The 16,183-nt window shown below is 45.2% G+C and overlaps 1 long non-coding RNA gene across 2 annotated transcripts; it reads left to right on the top strand.

Annotated features, from left to right (window-relative positions):
* Window positions 1-1,679: 1,679 nt before the first annotated feature.
* LOC143675918 (uncharacterized) lies at window positions 1,680-14,001 on the top strand. Of its 2 annotated transcripts, XR_013171678.1 has the most exons (6): window positions 1,680-1,835; window positions 2,176-2,347; window positions 11,022-11,095; window positions 11,207-11,291; window positions 13,176-13,320; window positions 13,793-14,001. It is a non-coding gene; the product is annotated as an uncharacterized LOC143675918 (long non-coding RNA). The 2 variants fall into 2 exon arrangements; XR_013171679.1 differs by lacking the exon at window positions 11,207-11,291.
* Window positions 14,002-16,183: the final 2,182 nt, after the last annotated feature.

Below are 16,183 nucleotides of genomic sequence, written 5' to 3'. Positions count from 1 at the left end.
TTACTTGTTTTTTTGCTGAATGTTTCCATTTGCACTTTGTCAGTTATTCTCCACCAAATCAAGGCCCAGATCTCATGTAGGGATACAATTCAACTTAAGGGTCTATTAGAAGCAGGGTGCATGGGTGCTCTAGTGGGAGAATGGTTGCCCACCACGTGAGAGACTCAAACTCAACTCTCAACACCCCAGGGCCTGCAGTCCTAGCCATTTTCTCCTCGTCTTCTATCTTGTTTCATGGACCAGGAGTGAAGTCACTCCACTCTGCTCCACCATCTTCCCTGAAGTCCCTGAATCCCATAGGTTTTGATATGTTGTATTCTCATTTTCATTTGTCTCCAAATATTTACTGATTTCCCTCACAAGTTCTTCTTGGACCACTGTGTTGTTTAACATCCATATATTTTTGAAAGTTCTGATTCTTCTGTGGTTATTGGTTTCCAGATTCATTCTAATATGATCAGAGAAGGTCCTTTGAATAATTTCAACCCTTTTAATGTTATTATCTGTTTTGTGCCCCAGCATATGATTTATCCTGAAGAATGTTCCATGAGCACTTGAGAAGAATGTATAACCCAGTGTTTTGGGGTACAAAAGTCTATATACGTCTGTTAATTCTAATTCATTTATCATATTGTTTAGATTTTCTGTTTCCTTATTGAACTTCTGAATAGTTGTTCTATCTATAGAGGAGAGTGGTGTGTTGAAGTCTTCCACTATCATTGTAGAAACATCTATTGCTCCCTCCAGTTTTGCCATTGTTTGCCGCATGGACTTTGGAGCTGCTTGACTGGGTACATAAATATTTGTGACTGTTATTTCTTCTTGGTGAATTGCCCCTTTTATTAATACATAGTGTCTTTCCTGGTCTCTTATGACATCTTTACATTTAAGTCTATTTTGTCTGATATTAGTATAGCTACCTTAGCTTTACTTTGGTTACTATTTGCATAGAATATCTTTTTCCATCTTTTGACTTTCAACCTGTTTGTATCTCTGAGTCTAAGATATGTCTCTCCTAAACAATATATAGGTGGATTCTATTTTTAATCTATTCTTCCAAACTGTGTCTTTTAATTGGAGAGTTTAATCCATTCACAATCCAAGTTATTATGGTAAAGGCAGTTCTCAATCAACCATTTTATCCATTGGTTCTTACTTGTCAGACCTATTTTTCCTTTTCTCTTTTTATCCTTTAAGTTACCCTTTCTAATGCTCTTCACTTCTGGGCCTTCCTTCAGATCTTTCTGTCCTTTCTTTTCTTTTTTTTTCAGTCAACAAAACTCTCTTTAGTATCTCTTATAGGGCTGGTCTCTCGTTAACAAATTCTCTGAGTTCTATTTGGATTTATTCTACTTGAAGTTCATTGCGCTTCTTTGATTTGCATGCATATTTATGGCTTTTATAAGGGTACAGAAGTTTCCCCCAATTATCTCCTTGAATAGTCTTCCTAGCTCTTTACGCCTCTCTTCTCCTTTGGGACACCAGTGTTTCTTATATAGTGTTTGCCAGAGTGTACTCCCCTTGCCTTCCCAGCAGGTGGTGCTCTTAGGCCACCTCTTCCCCCAATCCCCACCCCCACCTCCTTCAGCCCGCTGGGCGGGGTCTTGACTAGGCAACAATCCAGTAAAGGTCACAGGTCTCTGTGCAAGCTGGAAGCCAGCAACTCCAGGGGTAGGAGGTCAGCACTGTGCACCTTGTCTGAGACCCACCTGTGGACACAGTGTGTCTGATGATTCGGAGGCTACTAAGTGGGAAGAACTCAGAATGGGGGGCTGAGAGGTTCAACTTCCTCCTCCAGCAGAGTGCTCTGCTTTTTGCTGGCCAGCAAGACCTGGGTTTGTATTAGGGCACTGCTTTGACAGTTGGGGCATCCATATTTCTCAACCAAATTAGAGCCTGGTACCCATGCAGGGGTGTAGACAGCTCCAGTGGTTCTGGGACAGGGTCTGGAGAGGTTCTGAAAGACCCTGCAGGTCCCTTAACAGGGCTGGGTTCTCATGCAGGGGTGTAGACTGCTCCAGTGGGTCTGGGACAGGGTCTGGAGAGGTTCTGAAAGACCCTGCACTTCCCTTAACAGGGCTGGGTTCTCATGCAGGGGTGTAGACTGCTCCAGTGGGCCCAGGAGAGGGCCTGGGGAGGCTTTGCAAAGCCCTGCAGCTCCCCTGCACTCTCCAGCCTGCCCAGCAGATGGTGCTGTCCCATGACTTAATTGTCCTCAGAAGCTGTTTACCTTCTGGAGCCCAGGCAGCGTCTGCCCAGGTGGAGCTGAATGAACTCCTGGAGGCCCAGCAGCATCTGCTCAGGTGAGACCGAATCACCCTGTGGAGCCCCGGCAGCGTCTGCCCAGGTGAGTCTGAAACTGCACATCCTGTGGCCTCACTTTGCTGGCCAGAATCTGGCTCAGTGTGGAGCAGTGTTCCCCACTTCACGTGGGGTGGAGGACTCCCCCAGCCACCCCATTCTTCTTGACATTTCTGCTAAGACAAGTAACAAGTCCAAAACTGGACTCCTCCTGGTCTACCCAGCCCACCCAAGATGCTCTACCTGCAGACTTTGCCATTTCAGTAAATGGAAGCTCTGACTTGCCCGCAGGTCTGGCCAGAGCACTGAGAGTCACCCTTGACTCCTCTTCTCTCACATGCACATCCATTCTCTTTGAAATCAAGTTGACTGTACCTGAGAAATCCTGAGTTTAACCTCTTCTCACCACCACCATTTCTAAGACTCTAATCCCTGCTGTTATCCCCTCTTTCCTGGACTACTGCAACAATCTCCTAAATCCTCTTCCCAGTTTCAAAACTTGCCCTTCAGTCTCTTCTCAGTGTGGCAGGAGAATGGGCTTCTCAGAGTGAAAGGCAGGTCATGCCACCCTCCTCCTCAGAACATTCTAATGAGCTCCCATCACACTCAGTCCACAGGTCAATTGCAAGGACCTTTAAAGCCATGCAGCCTTCTCTTGTCCTTTGCTGATTCTGACCCAGCCCCACTGGTTCCTTGGTTTTGGTCGGTTCCATGGGCCCTGCATCAGGCCTTTGCACTCAGTTTCCTCTTCCTAGAGCTTTGTCTGGGCCTCCCTGGCTTGCTCTCTGGTCCCCTTTAGAACTTTGCTTTCACACCATCACCCACTGGGGCCTTCTTTTAAGCCTTGTTTAAGGCTGTGTTCCTCTGGCTTTCTCCCCCATTCTACTTCCCAGCTTTATTTCTGTCCACAGGGCTCAATAGCTTCTAATATGCTCTACAATTTATTTAACTAATTAATTAATTAAGTAATTTTTTGCATGGGCAGGCACCAGGAATTGAACCCGGCTCTCCAGCATGGCAGGCTAGAACTCTGCCTGCTGAGCCACTCTACAGTTTCCTCTTAGAACCTGTGTCACCTCCCTAGAATATGAACTCCACAAGGATGGGGCTTTGTAGGCTGTGTTCACCACTGGCTCCCAGGATCAAGATCAAATATTGGCACAAAGTTGGCACTTAAATATTTTTTGAACAAAAGACTTACCTTCCATATTTTGAGATCTCTTATTTGACTATGGGCCACCAATCAGGGCAGCAGATGCCCTGCAATATTTCTCATTCCCTGGGCTTACCCTAATGTCTAGTAGAAAGCAATGATTAGTACATATTTATTAACAAATGTGGGGAACACTGAAAATAATGAGGGTGTCACCCCACTCCTCAAGTACTACTGTCTAATTTTTAAAATGGGAACTGCTGCAAAACCCAAAGATTCACCTAGCTGGGAGGCAGAAATAATAACCCATGTGTAGCCCTGCGGGTTGGAGCAGAGAAGGTCTGATGTGAGTTCTGGTCCTTGGCAAGAGTGGGAAAGAAGGGGGTTACCTCCAGCTGAAGTAGAAAGAGGCTTGAATGAAATATGATTTGCCAGAATTTGAAAAAAAACACCTTGGCTGAACATGCCTTTACTAGGAGGACTCTCCATATCATCCAAAAATATGTACCCTCTCTTTACTATTTCAAAAGGTAATGCCTGGGCAGGCCACAGTGGCAAAGCAGGCAGAGTTCTCACCTGCCATGCCAGAGACCCGGATTCCCGGTGCCTGCTCATGCAAAAAAAAAAAAGTAATGTCTAGAAGTAAAAACTCTTGTGCTGTGGGGATATAATCATTTCTACCTTCAAATAATCTTCCCTAAGAAAGCAAAAATCAGACATGAGTTCCAGGAGATGTACCTCAGCTGTGGATTACATAACTTTCAGCTGTAAGAATCACTACCATTTTTGCAGAAACAAACAGGGAGAAATCATGACTACATGAAGAGGAGGTGAGAGGAGAGGGTGTGAAAGTTCAGGGGAACTTTCCCTTTTGCTATATCTAAAGGAATGGTATCACTAGTATAGTCATTCCCATTTTAGTATGAACAAGCCTATCCCTGTGTTCTTCCTCACTGAGATTTGCACTACTAGGAGCATAAATGCATTCAGCAGATAACTGAGAGTGAGGCTGGTTCTAACTGCTGGATAAATGTGCTCCTATTCAGCTTCCATGCTCCCCATCAGAATTGCAAGCTCCTGAATGGCTCACGTTAATTCAAAGGATTGATAAGCACAGAAGTTACCAATATTTAGGTACTTGATTTTCACTCTTCTTCAATAACTTTAAACACCAAGAACTAAAAATCGCTTATGAAGAAGCGCCCTTAAGACACTGATGTGTTTGCACCTCTGCTCCTGCAGAATTGGGCTCGAGTACAAGGTAGAAGAGCTTTTCTAATGTGAAGAAACAGAGTGGGGATCAGAAGCGAGGATACCTTATTCATCAGAACAGCTGTGAGAATGCCAAACCTTCATTATATTTACTGCCCCCTAGTTTGATGACCTGAACTTTGTAAAGTTGCAAAGAGATTCCATGTTTTCATTTCCATTAGCAGTTTTATAAAAGAAGCTCACCTGAATCTAGTGAGCTCTACCACAGGAGAGGAAAGTGTCCACCTATGGCGCGTCACTTCTGAAGTCTCGTTTTTCATTTCTTGAACCAGAGAACCACACCTTCTGAGACAAGAAATAAAGATTAAATCTTAATGCCAATCCTGGACGGTGAGACAACCTGGGAAATGCACTGCGAATGATCCAATGTTGACATGTCAGGGACAAGTTTAGGCCAAGCAGTATACAGAAGACAGTCTTTAAGATTGGGCCTGTGCTTGAGGGCTGGGAGGCATCGTCCTGGTAATGCTATGGCCCTGGCCAGATACGACAGTTTAGGACTTTAAGCCGCACCCATAAGCCAGCTAGAAATGTGTGCAAAAGAGAGCAGGGCATACTGCGCAATCTGACTTTGTTCTCTGCAATTGCCATGGCTTCCTTAGCAGCCACTTGAGCCCCCTTTGAACTTCTGTTTTGCTTATTTGGTAAAAAGAAATTGTGTTTATCTGCAATATGAAATGATTACATCTTGTTATTTTCTGCTATGACACATATCATGGTTGGGTCCTTTTCCTTATAATAATAGCTAATACTTACATAGTGCTTAGCATGATCAGAAGCTTTCAAATAATTTTACATATACTAATCATACCAGTTCATTTAATCATTGCAACAACTTTATGGGTTAGGTACTATTGTTGTGTTTTATAGATAAGAAGAAAGAGGCCTAAGGAAGTGTTTTAGTCAGGGTTCTCTAGAGAAACAGAACCAACAGGAGAGATCTGTGAATATGAGATTTATAAAGATGTTTCATACAACCGTGGGAACGGAAGAGTCCAGAATCTGTAGGGCAGGGTGTGAAGCTGGTGGCTCCAATGAAGGGTCTGGATGAACTCCACAGGAGAGGCTCGCTGGCTAAACAAGCAGTGAAATACTCTCTCTTCTTCCTTAAACGCCTTCAGCTGATTGTATTATATCATTGGGGAAGACATGCCTTAGCTGATCACAGATGTGATCAGACACAGATGCAATCAACTGACTTCATATACCAGCCTTCCGGTTTATCAGCCAGCCACAAAGCATCGCTGTCAGGCCAATGCTTCCTGACCAGACAACTGGGCATCATCATTTGGCCAAGTTGACATCAGAACTGTTACAGGAAGTTGAGTGACCTGCCCAGGGCCACACAGCTAACCAGAGACAGAGACAGGTCATAAATGCCGCGGCCTGGCTCCAGGTCCTGTCGCCTGCAATCGTCATGCCAAGCTGCTTCGTATCAGTAAGACCAGCTTTTCCTTTAAAGGAGTTTTTTGAAAACATTTTTATTTTAGGAAAGTTAAAGCCACAGTACTCTGCCTATGAAAATTCTACTTCTCCTTTAATCTTCTTCTATATTATAATATTTCCTCCATACTACAAGATTTCTGGCTGGACCTTTGAGGAGATTAAAAAAGTAATAAAACTCTGGGGTTTGATCAGGGAAAAAGGACACAATTGAACAAAATCAGGACTCAGAGAGATGACACCAAGCCCACAGTTATGCTAAAATACTCTAAAAGATAATACTCTAAAAGAGAATACTCTAAAAGAGAATACTCTAAAAGAGAATACTCTAAAAGATAATACTCTAAAAGAGAGTACTCTAAAAGAGAATACTCTAAAAGAGAATACTCTAAAAGAGAGTACTCTAAAAGAGAGTATTATTACCAACCTTAGGTCCATAAACCGAGCACTTGGATGGGAGTGACGAAGCTCACAAAAGGAGAAACTGATCATGAGGACAGCCCTGTATCTTGGAAGAAATTGAATTTATACTTAAAAACTTTCCTGCAAAGAAAACTCCAGGTCTAATTGACCTCTCTGGTAAATTGTACCAACCATTTAAGGAAGAGATAATATCAATTATATATAAATTCTTCTAGGAAGAGATAAGATCAATTATATACACAAATTCTTCTAGAAAATGGCAAGACAAGAAATACTTCCCAATTCATCCTAAGAGGTCAGCATTACCTGATACCCCAACCAACAAGGCATTACAGGAAAAGTCCCAATACAAACCTATATCCCTCATGAACACAGATTTTAGAAATTCAATTCTAGCAATTTATAAAAACTATATTATCTCATGGTCAAGTGGGATTTATCTCAGAAATGCAGCATTGTTTTAACATTTAAAACTCAGTATAATTCACCATATTAACAAATGGAGAAAGAAAAACTATATGGTCATCCTAATAAATGCAGGTAAAGAATCTGGCAAAATCCAACCCCTATTCCTGGCAACAACTCTCAGCAAACTAAAAATAGCAGGAAACTTCCTCAACCCAATAATAGGCATCTGTGAAAAGCCTTCAGTTCACATCATACATACTGGTGAAAGACTGAAAAACTTTCCACCTAAATTGAGGGATAATTGAGGAATGCCTCCTCTTTCCACCTCTATTCAACATTGTACTCAGTACAGCAGGTAAAAGAAATGAATAAAAGGCATCCAGATTGAAAGGAAGAAGGAAAACTGCCTTTATTTGCGAACCTCATAAAAAATTTGATGGTATTTACAAAAGCAAAACTTGAAGCAATAAGTGAATTTAGCAAACTTGCAGGCTACAAGCTAATATATAAAAATATATACAAGCTAATATATAAAAAAGCCAGTTTTATTTTTATGTACTAAGAATGGAAAAATTTGAAATTGAAATTTAAAAATGGCATTTACCTTAGTATCGAAACTCATGAAAAATTACAAATTGATCTCACAAAAGGTGTGAAAAACCCGTACAAGGAAAACTACTAAAATACTGTTAGTTTAAAATAAAGACCTAAATGAAGGAAGACAGAGACATTTTGTTCAAAGGTCAGAAGTTTCAATAATGTTATGATGTCAATTCTCGCCAAATTTATCTGTAGATACAATGCAATTGTAATAAAAATTCTACCAGGGTTTTTGTAGAAATTGATAAGTTGGTTGTAAAATTCATATTGAAATAAAAGGAAATTAGAACGGCCATAGCACTAGTGAGAAAGAAGGACAAAATAGGACGGTTCTTCCCCCGGATTTCAAGGCTGACCCAGACCTGTGGTGACCACGACAGCGGAAATGACGCCAACGCCCAACGCGACGCGACGAAACGGCCAGACCCAGCCTGCCTCATGGTCGGATAACCGATTTTTCACAAATCTGCAAAGACACTTTACTGGAGAATTGATGTCTTTTCAATAAATGGTACTGGATATCTATATGCAAAAAAAAAAATTTTAACTTCTATCCATTTCTCTCACCACAAAAAACCAATGAACTCAAAATGGATCATAAACTTAAATGTAAAACCTAAAGCTATAAGCCTCCTAGAAAAAAAAATAGGAAAAAATCTTTCTGGCCTTGGGTCAGGGAAAAATTCCTTTGCTCCGATACCAAAAGTATGAACCACAAAGGAATAAAATGACAAACTGGATCTCACAAAAATTAGGACTTCTGCTTTTCAAAATAAACCATAACAAAATGAAAATAAATCAACAGACTGATAGAAAATATTTGCAAAGAATCAATCTGATAAAGGGCTGGTTCCAGAATATATAAATATCTCTCAGAACTCAACAATAAGAAAATAAATACCCCAATAAAAATTGCAAGAGATTTGAACAGATGCTTCACTAGAGAAGATATACGAATGGAAAATAAGGGTACAGAAAGGTACTTGGCATGGTCAGTCATTAGGGAAACCTAAGTTGAAGTTCAGCGAGGCTACGCTTCTACCAGGGCAGCTAAAATTCAAGATGGACCATTTTGAGGCTCACGAGCTGAGGGGACTGGAGGTCTCCTGTACTGCCCGTGGGAACGTAAAGCGGTTTGACTCCTTCGGCAGTTTCCTGAAAGAGTAAAACATACACCTATCACGTGATGCAGCCACTCCTCTCCTCCTCGTTTACCGACGAGAGGAGGGAGCATATATCCATACAAAGGTGTGTGCACAAATACTCATGGCATTATTTGTAAAAGGCAAAAAAAATTGGGAATATCTAAAGTGTTTCAACATTGGAACAGCTCATGATACATTTCCGTATGCCTACATGATGGAATGTTACTCAAATAAAAATGCAGGAACTGCTGATACACGCACCGACATGTATACATCACAGCATAATTAGGCTAAGTGAAAGCAGCCAGATTAAAAGGAGTTCATATGGCATGATTCCTTTCATAGGAAACTAGAAAATGCAAACTAACCTTTAGTGACAGAAACCAGATCGGTGCTTAACCGGGCAGGGAAGGCAGAGGCGGGGAGGAGGGAAAACTTTTAGGGGTGATGGATGTGCTCATTCTCTTGATTGAGGTGATGGTCTGTGGGTGTCTATTTCTGTTAAAATGTATCAGATGGAGCACTTCAAATATGTATATATTATTGTACGTCAGTTATTCTTCATTAAAGCTGTAAACAAGAAGCAAACAGAGCAGAGCTCTGACAAATACAAAAATACTTCTATAAAATCGGCTGCTTCTAACAGTCCCCTTTTAATGAGAACAAGCCCTTGAGCTCTGTTTGATGAGGTGGGATTCTGATGCAACCAAAGTGCTCAGTCGGTCTAGGCGCGCGTCCTGAAGGCAGGGTGAGGCAGCTGGCTGCTGCTTCCTGCTCGGCTGATTGGCATTCCGGCTGCAGAGGCAGTGGCTGGTGTGCAGCGTGACCCGCCCCAGCGCCACCTGCGGGTGACCTGAGCAGGTTCCCTTGTGCTAAGAGACCGTGGCCAAGAAGGTCCTTGACAATGACCTTGCTTAACACGCAGAGAAACAAGCATCCTGTGGGCTGCTTGTTTAAGAGTTGATTCATTTTCATCACACACAGGGACCCACATGTTAATAGCATTTTTTCTACATCCTTTTTTCTTAACAGCATCAATCAATCCAGCAGCTGTGAAAATCCCTATCCTACAGAAAGATGGGCAATTAGAGTCCGTGTCTATTTTTAATATATGCCTCCCTGCAGGCTGGGAATTAAGCAGTAGTAACTGATTCTTCACATTTGTTGTCTTTCATGTAACATTTAAAGGCCTCAGAATTGGGTGAGACTGGTATGCAAATGTATATATATGCAAGTTTATGCATGTTTTCCTCCAAATGCCCAAATATGTGGAAAGGTATGCTGAGGTGGGAGGCACAGTGGTGCTAAGGGTCACAGCTTTGGGACTTTCCAGCTGTGTGAAACTTGACTAGCTGTTTTCTATAGCTTAGGTGCAGATGACTCATTTAGAGTATGAGAAACAAGCACATGCAATGGCAGACTTGTCTACTATGTGTGCCAAAAATGCTTTGCAAATTGTACAGGGCCCTACAAATTAAAGAATTATTCATGGGTAGACTGCAGAAATCTTGGATTGCAAAGTAAACGTGTGCATTAGTCAAAACTCAAGGGTTCAAACCTGCCTCTGCCCCTTGCTAGCGGAGGGACTGTGGGTAAGTCCCACACCCGTCTGAACGACAGATGTCTCTGCAGGAGCATGGACAATCTGCTTCAAAGTGTTGCTATGAGGACTGAGAAAAGAAATATGACAATGCTGAAGGTTGCTCATCAAAAGTTAGCAATTATTATTATGTAAACTACCATTCAAGTAAGATTGAGGCAAGTATTTTCAGTTTTTTTGATCAGATAAAAATACAATTTAAAGATCATTAAATCCTATTCTGGTATAAACATAAATATCAACCCCATGCTTCTGCTGGGACTGCCAAATCCTTGAATATTTATAGGTAGATTCTGAAGTTGAAATGACTTCATTTTAAAGGAAAAGTTTTTCTCATTTTATAGCAAGAAATTATATTTCAGAGAAAATGTTATGTCAGGTTTAATATACTTTTAAAAACAATTGAGATGATACTTTCTTCAGTCAAATGAATATTAATCTATCATTTCAGAGTAAACATTCCGTACCTAAAAACTGCATGGATGTCTTTCTTGATTGTTGAAATCAAAAGAAACGAGGGATGACACAGTCTTTAAGCTTCTGTCAGTCATTTTTCCCCAGGCATTTGACCTGCAAGGTGTGGGATGTTTTCCCAAGTGACAGATGATCATTTAAGAGAAAGAAGCAGCTATGGCAGAAGCCGCCTGGGTACAGTGTGATCTTTGTGAATCCACAGAGAGGAAGAAAGCAAGGTGAGTCCATCAAGAGTAAGGAACAGTGGAGATGCATGAGGCAAAGTCACAACCCCAGGTGAGCTGGGTGCATGATGGGGTGTGTGCAAGGCCCAGGGGTCACCCAGAAGAATGGGTCATCTGCCCTGCTGGGGCCTTGAAGGACACTTCCATGCTGATACAAATTTAGGGATGCCTCTGGAAGAGTGAGCAGATGTTTCCCAGGGAAGCAATAGAGGAAGAGGCACGGAAAGCAGAAGACAAATCTGGGAACAGTAAGTGAGTTGGAGCATAGTCAGGTACAAGCATGGGGAGCTGGGGCTAAAGAGGTAAACTGAGGACAAAACTTTGATGCTGGTCCTTTTACGTAACTTATGGTAAGAACCTTTCCCGAGTTCGCGAACTGCTCTGGCATCCAGAAGTCGTTGGCTGTACAAGGGAGGTGCTGCTGACACCAAGGAAATCTGCTCAAACCATTGGAACCGGTTCCTGCTTGGGGCCTCGAGCCTGAGTGCCAGGGCAAGGCAGTGGCCAGGTAGAGGTGGCCGTGAGTCTGCGCCCTCCACCAGGTCTCTCAGAAACAGTCTCTAGAGCCCAAAACTGCCTGGTGCCTTGGAATCGGGATAAAGCAGGCATGGGATGGCTTGGCTGGGGCCGTTTTTGCTACCTCCTTTGAAAAGCAGCTTTCGTGCAAATCAGGAAGGAAGCTGCTGGGAGAAGCTCCCCACACGGCAGGATGCTGCTGGGGGAAGGTCTCATCGGTGTCATTCAATTCCTGCTCCTCAAGGGCTTCCAGGACATCCTTGTGCAGGGCCCTTGGGCAAAACCTGACCCCACCTCACCTAATTGGGAAGGAAGGTTTCCACTTCTGCTGAGTGCCAGAGAGGGGCCGAGGCTGCTCGGCTGGCAGAGCTCAGGTGCTGTGAGTGTGCTGCCCTCAGGGAAGATGCCTTAGGAGAGGGGCTTAAGGTGCACCTTAAAGGACAGGGAGTGGTGGGTGGACTGGGAGGGGAGTCCTGAAGTGAGAGAAAGGCCCTGGGCAAAGGTGTTGCCCCGCCCAGCCCAGCCCTCCCTCTCTAGGACAGTGAGGCCATCTCCTGCCTGCCCCCTGCCCTGCCTCAGCAGGCTGGGGCTGCCTGGCTTCTCTGGCTGTTTGTCTCAGGGCTGCTCTTCCAGCCAATCTCAGCTTCAGGTGATTGCATGCCCCCCGCCCGCCCCAGCCCACAGCGCAGCTGAGGGGAAGGGGTTGTGGCCTTAGGTGGATCAAGGTCTGGGTGCCGCTGAACACACACAGCGCAGAGAACTGCATCCATGGTTACCACCCATCTATCGACCCACCAAACCATCTACCTACCTGTCTGTCTGTCACCCAGCTGTCTGTCTGTGGATCACCTATCATCCGTCCATATTTATCACCCAACTATCTATCATTTATCTAGTTTCTTTGCAAAGAATGTGAAGAATTACCTGGTCCAAAGCCCTGTGCGGTTCTTTCCAGCCCCTGTCCTCACACCCTCTGCGAAAAGATGCTTTAGGTCCTGTGAGCAGGACGAGGTGGGAGGGTCCACACTCCGTGGGGCTCCAGGACCCTCACGTGACATCTGGGACACATAAAAAAGCAGAAACATTTTATGAAAATGAGCATAAAAGGAATATTGAAGTGCTTTGAAAATTTAAAACATTATAGGACAAGGTGCTATTTTGAATTCTAAAAATTCATACACATAGATTAAAAAAAAATTTCAAAATCAAACTATTTGTTGGCAGTTCTTGCCAGAATCCTTGCATTTCCTGCCAATTTGGGGACAACAAAGCTATCACTTGAACTTGCAGTAATTGAATTACACATGTGTTCTGCATTTTATTTCCCCCTTTCATTTTATTTTATTCTATTCTATTTTACATTTGTTTAATGATACATCTGCAATCAGAAGGAAGAAAATCTTTTCAGGTAGATAAAAATCTGTGAGTAGAAGCTGCTGCAGTAAGGAAAAGTGGGAATGTAGATGTACCAAAACATACCAGATGCCTTCTGAAATAATTTATTTCATACCTGCAAGATCTTAACTGACAGCTTTTAAGGATATAAGTTTATGCAATTCATTGCTCTCTTGATATTTCTCTGAGATACTTTGATCTATGAATTCATTTTATTTCAGTGCCTGCCTCCGGGCTGACTCAAACAAGCAGCTCTGCAGCTACCAGAACCCACAAGCTCCTGGCCGAGGTCGGGCTGTCAGCTGCCCTTCCCCAGCACATACCTGGTCACACACAGTAGGCGCTCGGTGGAGGTGTCCAGTTGAGGTGTGCATGGCCCAGACTGTTTGCTGTGTTCACTTCCATGCCATAGAATTTGGTGTCAGTGTGGAATACGGCTGTCATTTGTGTCCAAGCGCAGAGTCCAGTTTGTCAGCTGTCTCTGCCTTTCCATTGTCTGCCTCCAGGCCTTTTCCCGGGGCTCGGAGGTGGGGTGAGGAGCTCGCAAGGGGAGGGAGGGCCTTCGCCCACGGTGTGTTTCAGGAAGGAGAGGGATGAGGTGGGCAGCCGAGTAGCCAGAGGCCGGAGCGCCTTTGATCCCCTTTGGGCAGCTGTGGTCTGTGGCTCTCGGGGCAAGGTAGGTGCCCAGCAGTGGCTGCAACCCATGAAGGCCCCTGGACAGGTGCTCCCCATCCGCACATGGAATGGGAGAGGTCCAGTAACACAGGTCGCAGGGTGGAGTGGGCGTGTGGAGGAGATGGGATTCCGAGACAGGCGTTCATTTTATTCCTTCCTTTAGGGCCCCAAGGCCGGCCGACCCTGTCTGCTCTGGGTTCTGGTCTAGACACCAACGTGTCCATGTTTGCACAGAAACAGAGACGCGGTCAAGCATGGTTCAGTGGAGCAGCGGGAATGGAGGAACAGACGTGTGTGCACGTGTGCGTGTTTATGCGATACTGTAACTGCCGCAAGTCCAGTGATCCTGCTGGAGAATAAAACCCAGTCGGTTTCGGGACGTCGGGGGCAGGATCGGGGGAGGGTTTGACCTGAGAACGCGGGTGACGTGGAGCCTCAGCAGGGCGCCAGGCGCTGGGATCCGGGGGGCGGGGGTTCCCGGGAATGCGGGCCAGCAAGAGGGTGAGCGCGGGCCTGGCCGGGGCGGGCGAAGGGGCGCAGGGGCCGCCACGCCCCCCACCCATGCAGGTCTTAGGACTGAGTGGGCGCGGCCGGCGGCTCCTGGGCTCGGGCTCTCGAGGTGTCTGCGCAGTGCGGTTCTCGGCAGCACCCGCCCGGCCGGTCGCGCTCCCGGGCCACGTGCGGGGGAACCGTGGGACTGGTCGCCTCGGTCCACTCCGCCTTCCAGTTTCCGGCGGGAAGCGATGAGACGCGCTCTGGGCGCCTCCTGGCCCTGCACGGCTGAGGGGGGCAGGACGGCCACCTGGCTGCCAGGGAAGCCGCTGCAGCCCAGTCACGAGCGCCGACCCTGGGGACACCAGGAGCTTCCAGGAGTGACCTGGCGAGGAAGTTTTATCATGCTAACAAGATATTTTCTCTTAGGTGAATTTGTCAGGTCAGATCTGCGCCCCCGAGTGTGCCCCTGAGCGTGCCCACTGTGTCGGGTGAAATGTTGATCATCTTTTCTCCAAATGGCAGCATTTCCACTCCAGCAAAGCAGCGTCTTTCACACGCAGGCCATAGAGAAATAGATCTTTTCCCCGTATAACCATATGCTGCGAACACTTAAATTGAAGGGTTAATTCTAAGGCGTTGAAGGTTAATTGGTTAACCTTCCTTGATGGGGAAGTGTCAGAAACCTTGTTCCTCCAAGTAGCAGGAGGTGACGGTGAGAACAGGCCCAGGGCCAGGCACACTCGAACCGGACTCGAGCCCAAGGCCTCGGACGTGTGCTGACTTCACACAGCCTGTGGCCTATGACCCCCAAACCAGGGCAGCGAACCTGGTTTGCAGTATGTGTGTGAGATCAAGAGATTGTAGGGTGCACAGTCAGGGATCGAGCCCCTGTGGGTCATTGGTGCACAGCAGCTCTTGCACTCACGGTGCCCCTGTCCTCATACTGGGAAGGGGCCCTGCCACCCCGGCATCGTGCCGTCCCCAGTGCGCCCCAGGACGAACATTGGACAGCTGACTCCAGGCGCGTCGCACCTTCTGAGGGTCTCCCACACAGTGGGTGCCGACCCCCAGTCCCTGGACCGAGTCCACATGCCGGTGGCAGCTGCTTGGCTGTCTCGAGCTGCCCACCCTCGGCATGCCTGAGATGAGGGAGCTTCAGAAGCTGACAGCTGACAAAGAATAGCCCCCATTTCTAAACATGCTGCCCAGGAGTGGGGGAGGGGACGGTGGATACTGGAATGGACCCACTTCAAAGAGCCGAGCGTTAAAATCTCCCTAGGACACAGGCTTCTAGAAAGAGGAAGATGCCATGCTCTAAGTAAAAGCAGAAATAATAAGGATTCTGAAGGCAGGAGGTGGCGAGGCCTCAAGGGACAGGCTGAGCTTATTCGGCTCTGCTTGCCTGCTGCTAGCACTCTCCTCGCACTGGACTGCCCGCCACACGGAACTGTTTATGGGGCTTCAGCACAGGTTGGCATGGCCTTGATTCCATGATTTTAGCCATGGAATCAAGGAATTTTAGCCCTGTGGACCAGGAAGCCTTCCTAATTAATCCGTCTAGGGAAAGCTACATGTCATGGCTACTGAAGGCCCATGCACACAGCTGAAATTCTGGCCTCATCACCCACTTAACAGCATAAATCTTGGGCCAACTTCATCCGTTTTCTGTGCCTTGGTATTTTTGTCTGTAAGTTGAAAAATATAACGGTATTCCTTGCTGCTGATCACTGAAGTCCTTGCTGGAAATGCAAAACCCAGAACAACTGAATCTTATGTTGTTGTTGTTTTTTTTTCTGTCAACATTTAAAAAAACATTTTTATTGACAAAACAACATACAAACACAAACACTCTTAACATATGAACATTCCATACTTGGTGTACAATCAATGGCTGATAATATCATCAATAGTTGTATATTCATCACCATGATCATTTCTTAGAGCATTTGCATCAATTCAGAAAAAGAAATGAAAAGAAGAAAGAAAAAAACTCATACATACCATACCCCCTCCCCTCCCTCTCACTGACCTTTTGTATTTCCATCTACCCAATTTTTTT

Source organism: Tamandua tetradactyla, chromosome 3 (genome assembly GCF_023851605.1).
Source record: "Tamandua tetradactyla isolate mTamTet1 chromosome 3, mTamTet1.pri, whole genome shotgun sequence".
Lineage (NCBI taxonomy): Eukaryota > Metazoa > Chordata > Mammalia > Pilosa > Myrmecophagidae > Tamandua > Tamandua tetradactyla.
This window is presented reverse-complemented; position numbering and strand designations above follow the sequence as displayed.